The following is a 7,400-nucleotide window of genomic DNA, read 5'->3' as shown; positions in this document are numbered from 1 at the left end:
ACTCACTCAGCAGTGATCTTTTAAAACTTCATCTTGCTTCTCCTCCAGTCTCATTGACCAGTGTGCCTTTTGGAGCCACTTCCAGGAAACTCATTCTTTGCTAGAGTGCGCTAGAATAAGCTCTCAGGCTCTCCAGAGGGTTTGAGAGGGTACAATCTATTATGGAAGACAAGGTATGTTTGAGTTCATGGAGGTGGGAGTAAGCAACTGGGTCTCCTCACAACCACCTTTCATTCTGTTTCTTTGTTCCATTCTTGCTGAGTCTGGTTGAACAGTCTCACAAGTGATTTCACCTATCTCACTGTGGCCTCTTCATTGGCTCTTGAGTTACTTTCTAAAAATACTGCTCTTTCACAAGCAATGGAATAGATACTTAAAAAGTCAAATTCCCTACATGGCACAGAGGTCCTCTACAACCCAATTCTACCTCTTTGTCCCAGATTCAACTTTGATGACTTCCATCATGTACCTGATGTGTTGTCATTGCGATTTCCCCTTTCTCTCATCATTTTGATCTTATGTGTTTTGTGTCTTTGTATCAGCTGCAGTAAGTAGTGAAGTAGAAGGAACAAGAGACCCTTCCTCAAAAACAAAAATATAAAATAAAATAAAATGTTGGTGTGATGCTTAGCTTTGACATGATTTAAAATTACCTGGTGTGTTAGTTACTTTTTTGTTGCTGTGATGAAATAGTACAAGCAAAACTGACTATAGAATGAGTTTATTTTGGCTCATGGTTGTTATGGTAAAAGTAAATCAGCACATTTCTCAAGGGGCCTGTGGGCCCCGAGGGGCAGTGAGTCCCAGGCAGGGAGCCTCAAGGTGGGTGAGAAACAGAGACGGATAGGCACACGCCATGCAGAGTGAGGTTGGATATTTATTTAGTGGGCTCTGAAAGGGAAGGGGAAAGGGAAGAAGGGGAAGAACAGAGAGAGTCATAGAGAGAGATAGAGAGAGATAGATAGAGAGAGAGAGAGAGAGAGAGAGAGAGAGAGAGAGAGACAGAGAGAGGAGGAGGAGGAAGAAAGGGGAAGAAGGGAGAGAGGCAGAAGTTGCCTCTTTGGGAGTGAGACAGAAAAGGAAGGCCTGGCAGGCTGGAGGCAGAAGGAAGATCTGCTTGCAGACAGAGGGTGGGGTGGGGGAGTGGGTGGGGCTTGTCTCTTAAAGGGACAGGACGAACCATTACAATGGTTCCAGAGGGATAGCCTACAACAGCAGAGAAGTTATGATAGCAGGTGGCTGGGACAGGAAACTGTCTGATCATATCAACACCACACACACAGGAATCCGAGAACAATCAGGAAATGAGGCACGGCTATACATCCTTAAAACCTGCCCCCAGTGATGTACATCCTCCAGCAAGTTTCTACCTCCTAAATATTCCATAACCTTGCAAATATCACTACATACTGGGGACCAATTTCAAATACATGAGCCTATAGGTGACATTTCTCATTCAAATGCATTTGTGAAAGAGTCTCAGCAAGTGACTGTCTAGATCAGGCTGACCTATGGGCATGTTATGTTGATTGCCTTACTGATGTGAAAGCAGGCAGCATTATCCCTTAATTGGGTGGACCTGGACTATAAAAGGGTAGAGAATGCTAGCTGAGTAGCTGAGTACTAAGCATGTACACATCACTTGTCTCTGCTCTTGAATGTGGTGGGACTACATGCTTCACATTCCTGCCTTGACTTCCCTATAATGATGGACTGTAACCAGAAATTGTGAACTAACGAAATAAACCTTACATTTACCTTTTGTCTGGGTATTCCATCACAGCGACAGAAACGAAACCAGGATACCTGACCAGATCTGCGGATAAACACACTTTTATTGGATAAGCCCAATACCCTGAGTTCAGTTCTTAGAATCTACATAAGGTAGAAGGAAAGAACCAGCTCCACAAAGTTGTCCTCTGACCTCTGCACATGTGCCATGGCCCATGTGTGCCCCCTCAGCGTCCATGAACACACATATAACACACACAAAAATAACAAATAAAATAAGCAATCAATATATTTAAAAGAAACAAAAAAATGTGGAAAGCAAGAACTGACTCCTCCAAGTTGTCCTCCGACTCTCACAACTCCCTGAGGCATGTGTGCACCACATGCAAAGTATGTTAAAAATTTAATAAACTTGGTGCTTGATTTTGGCTGAGCTCACCCTTTTGAAATAGTGTCTTGTAAACTAGTGTTAGTTTCTCAACTAGTTAGAGGCTCCTGAGAGATGTCCCTGGCAAAAAAAAAACACTTGTAGAACATTAGTATAAGGTGTATAACACTCATTTGTGCTATGGAATAATTGTTAAATGATGCAAAGATGTGTTGCATTCTTTCATGTTCTATTTGTTTAGCTCTGTAAAGCTGTGTTGCTTTGCCTGCATAAAATACAAGATTGGTCTAATAAAGAGTTGAATGGTCAAGGGCTAAGCAGAAGAGAGTAACACACAGGGATGGCATGAAGAAAGAATAAATAAAAGAAATATAGAAAAAAAGAAGAGAGAAGGATATCAGGGGCCAGCCACTCAGCCACACAGCCAGCCATGGGAAAAGGGAGAGAGAGAGAGAGAGAGAGAGAGAGAGAGAGAGAGAGAGAGAGAGAGAGAGAGAGAGAGAGAAAGGTAGAATAAAGAAAGGAAGGAAGGAAGGAAGGAAGGAAGAAGGAAGGAAGGAAGGAGGAAGGAAGGAAGGAAGGAAGGAAGGAAGGAAGGAAGGAAGGAAGGAAGGAAGGAAGGAAGGAAGGGAAAAAGCCCAGAGGCAAAATGTAGTTAAAGAGACACAGAATAATTAAGTTAGAAAAACTGGCTAGAAACAAGCCAAGCTAAGGTCAGGCATTCATAAGTAAAAATAAGTCTCCATTTGGGAGCTGGGTGATGGGCCCCCAAAGAGCAAAAACAAAGAAACTAAAACTCCCAAAACCAAAAATCCAACTAAAGTTGATCTCATTGTCTTCCTTTTTAAAAAATATGGTTCCAGGAAAAGTATATCTCTACTGCTTTCAAATGTACGGGCCCATGGCTTTAGGGCTTACCTGAGCTAAAACCCCAGGATAGGACAAGTCCGGTTCAAGGGTCTGCTCCACGCTATTTGTGGATCCCACAGTCCCCTGCCTGGCACCTTCTAAACACGAGATAGTGTAGGGAGAAGGAGGAAGTGGGGAATAAGAGGAGATTTGCTGTAGTAGTGGTCATAGCAGGTGATGCTGTGGATTTACTCAGCTCTCTTAAGCCCCATGCGAATTAAAGCCGTTGCTGTTCCGCTGACCTCACAGGTTGGAATATGGTTTGAGTGAAGCAAAATTTCCTTAAACTGTAAAATTACCACATAAATAGTGGTTGTCACGGTAGTATACTCATGACGACAGCTCTCGTATTTTGGCATGCAATGCTGTAACTGGTTAGCATAGCTGTCCCTGGGCCCCACAGCCATTTTTATTGCATCAAAACTTAACACTGGGTCTGACACTAGGTGGCAGTAAAAGCTGCACTCCTTGCTGCCTTGGTCCCAGCAGCACAGCTGGCCCTGAACTGGAAAATGTGCAGTGTCCCTGAGGGACGCACCCCCACCCCCACACCCCCTTGGGTTAAGAGCCTTTTCCATCTCAGGTTTGCTGCTAGGCACTGTGAAGAACACAGAAAGCTTCTAAGACACAGAACAGCTCTTCAGGAGCATTAGTGTGTTAAGAGACAATTACGGAGGCCACTGCTTGGAGCCGAACTCTTGCACCAGGCCCCAATGGAACAATGTAGGCCCTGCACTACCGGGAACGGGGCTGGAGACTTAAAAACACACACACAGATCCAGACAGACAGAGACACAAGGACACAGGCCATCCTTGATACAAGAATGCCAAGAATGCCCACTTTATTGTGCCGGGGGGCGGGGGGGGGGGAGGAGAGCTTATATAGGGATCCTTACCTGATAGCCACGCCTCAGCTCTCGGGATCTTTCAGCTGCAGGCCTCATCAGAACCCACTCCCCTGCCATCAGGGTCTCATGCTCAGAGCAGCTGAGCACAGAGGTTTTGCTCAGTTCACTCCAGCAGGCAAAAAGGGTCTGAGGCAGGTAAAGAAGAGAATCACATTCTTTGAGATGTGAACAATAAAGAGGAGTCACTGGATTCAAGGATAGTCATGAATTCCTTCATGTAACCCTCCCAGGACAGGCAGGATAACGTGTCTGTTGGAGTTTCTTCTATTGCAAATGATAGACTATACAGGCAAAAAGCTTTAAGCTGGTTCTCAACCTGTGGGGTGTGACTCTTTGGGCCAGGGGTCTGCAACCCCAACAGACCATTACGGAGGCCGCTGCTTGGAACTAAACTCTCACACCAGGCCCCAACCAAACCAAAATGATGTCATTGGAGCTAAATACCACATAAACAGAAAATGTAAGTAAATCAACCTTAAAACAGACTAGCTTCCTGGAAACAGACTCCAGTCTCCCTAAGCTAATAAAAGGAAGTCCATTCTGCTCCAACCCTCCCCCCAAATGACCAGTTTATTTCCCCCTTCTCTTTCCTTGTCTCCATCTTGCAAAGCCCACTGGTTTAACCTTGTCCAGCGACAGCTTTTGTTTCATTTTGTAGAACTGAGGCAGCCCTGATTCACCATCCTTGAAGAAAAGCCATGCATATTTATGATAAAATTTGTTGTAATTTTGCCCTTTGATGAGTCTAAGAAAGGAGACTGACGCTCAAAAAAATCTGTGTTGGAGAGAGGGGTGGCAACGGTGGGTGTCCTGAGAGGCCTACAGGGGAAACGGGAAGAGCTTCCTGTGGCGTTTAACATGTGACATCTGAGCTGGGTTCTCATGAAGGATGTCTTCTGTTGGTGGAGAAAGCAGGGGACGTTCCAGAAGAGGAGTGAGCGAGTGCAAAGAATACCTGGGACACCACTGAAAAGGGGGGGGGGGCGTTTGGAAAGGGCAGACGAGGGGTGGGCATGGTAAGACAGGGCGGCATGGTGAAGACGCGTCCTGCCTGGGACAGCGGCGTCTCTGCTGACCCTGGCGTCTCTGCTGAGCAGCTAATAGTACAGACAGGGAAGCGTGGATGACAGTGGGAAGGTGCCACAGCTAATCCTGGTAGTCAGCTTGAATGAAATAAACACAAGCCTCCTGACTTGTGAGGGACTTACCTTGGTAAGTGTGGGCAGCGCCTTCTGGTGGTCACAGAAGGAAACTGCTCTTATCTCGCCTGCCTTCACTCCTCAGGCAAGTTCACCTATCCTACGGGTGCAGCATTCTTTTGCTGCTATTAGAAACTGCTTTGGGTGTCAGACATACAATTAAACCATCCCTCTCTGGGAATCCTCTAGGGCTTCAGCATCAGACTGGGATCCTTGGGACATCCAGCTTGATAGACCAAATGAATACAAGATTCCCAACCTCCCCACTGTGAGACGGCCATTGTTGGATTACCAGGACCATATCATGTAATACGACCTAATAAATTCCCCTTTAATACATGTTCATTCCACTCGCTGTCCTCCTTTAGAGAGCCCTGACTGATGCAGGAGAGCTAAGACAAGCTGGGAAGGAAGCCATGAGACTGTGGAACTTGGGCGCTCATGCAGGTGACTCAGGCCCCTAGATTCCTTCTCATCTGCTGAGAAACCCCAAGGCAATCTCTGGAGCATTCTGGAAAGAAGTTGTGGATATACTTGTACAGTGCCCAGCTCTACTTTCTGGGCTCTCGCAGACAGGTTCCTAGATTCTCCATATCCCTGATCCTGGCCCTAGAACAATGTCACTTTCCCTTTTAAGCCTCTGAACCAAAGTGGATGCAGATAGACAATTAAATATTGACTCAGTTGGATTTACTACCAAACTCACATCATCACTTCAGAGAGAGCAGACTCTCGTTCTGTAGGCAGAGCCTATTCATTCGTTCCTGGTCGCTCAGACCTGAAATAATCACCAGAAACTATATTATTTGTAATATTGTTTGTCCAATAGCTTAAGCATCTTTTTAGCTATCTCTTATATCTTAAATTAACCCATTTTTTAATTAATCTGTGTATTGCCATGTGGCTGTGGCTTACCAGGCAAAGTTCTGGCATCTGTCTCTTCCACGGCTACATGGCTTCTTATTGACTCAGCCTACTCTCTCTCTACATCTCTGTTTGGATTTCCCACCTGGCTTTACTCTGTTAAGTCATTGGCCAAAAGCAGCTTTACTCATTAACCAATAAAAGCAACACATATACAGAAGGGCTTCCCACAGCATTTCCCCTTTTCTGTTTAAATAAAGAGGAAGGTTTTAACTTTAACATAGTAAAATTACATATAACAAAACAGGTATCAAGCAAGAATTACAGGTACAATATATATATATATATATATATAATTTTATTATAACTAAGGAAAACTATAATTATAACTATCTATTTTCTAATTCCATCAAACACCCCAGAAGGATATAATATTACCTAAGTTAACAGGAAGTGCATTGCAATCAACTTCCAAAACTCTAGAATTGACAGAGAAATCTTGCTACCTGGACCCACAGTATCCAGCAGACTTTTCCATGAAGCAGGAAATTTTAAAGACAGTTCTACGTATATTGGCAATTTGTCAATCACTTTCTTCTATGTCCTGCAGAATGTCTGGCCGACTCTTTCATGAAGCAGGAACCCTGAAAGACTGTCTCAACTTTAGGCAAGTTCAGCAGTCATTTTGTGTGTGTGTGTGTGGGGGGGGTCCTGTATGTCCAGTTCATACAGCATAACATTAAGCAGTCCAAGCAAGAGCAGTTTCTTGCCCAAATGACAAACTCCATAAGGAGCCTCTTTGATGTCCATTATATTCTTGAAGTTGAAGAAAGTAGAAGAGCAGAAATATATATAAAACAAAATTGACCTAAAATTTGTATCAACAGACCAAGATCCATACCCACGCAAAGTATTTACATCTATAGCCTATCACCCTTCAAATGTAAACAAACTCGTTTCTTAACACTCAGTAAAGATGGCGCTGCTGAATTGTCTAAATACCTACTCTGAGCCTATGCCAGGATCTTTATTCTAGCGGGGACCTAAGAACCTGTTGTGCCAGGCTTCCCTATTAATTATTATGAAAGTTGGCATTTATTAACTTTGAGTCAGACAGTGCCCTGGGTTCTTTACATTCTATCCTCAAGGCAATTCATCTTCATAGGGAAGACAGGTTCTGAGAAGTGAGTTGCCTAAGGAATGTAAGCAGTGAAGCCAGGCCTTGACTGCAGAGTCATCTGATTGTCAAGACCTTTATTCTTTCTTAGCCTGTCTTTGGCATGGTGTGCTATAGTTTTGACTAAGTGTGCCTCTAGCCCTGACTGTTGAAAGGGCTCAGCTGTCAGCTCTGGTGTCGCCAGAAGACAGGAGAACTCTTAAGAAGTAGAGCCTTATTAGGTC

The sequence above is a fragment of the Chionomys nivalis genome, chromosome 8 (assembly GCF_950005125.1).
Source record: "Chionomys nivalis chromosome 8, mChiNiv1.1, whole genome shotgun sequence".
Taxonomy (NCBI): Eukaryota; Metazoa; Chordata; class Mammalia; order Rodentia; family Cricetidae; genus Chionomys; species Chionomys nivalis.
The sequence above is the reverse complement of the archived record's forward strand: the minus strand, read 5'-3'. Positions refer to the sequence as shown.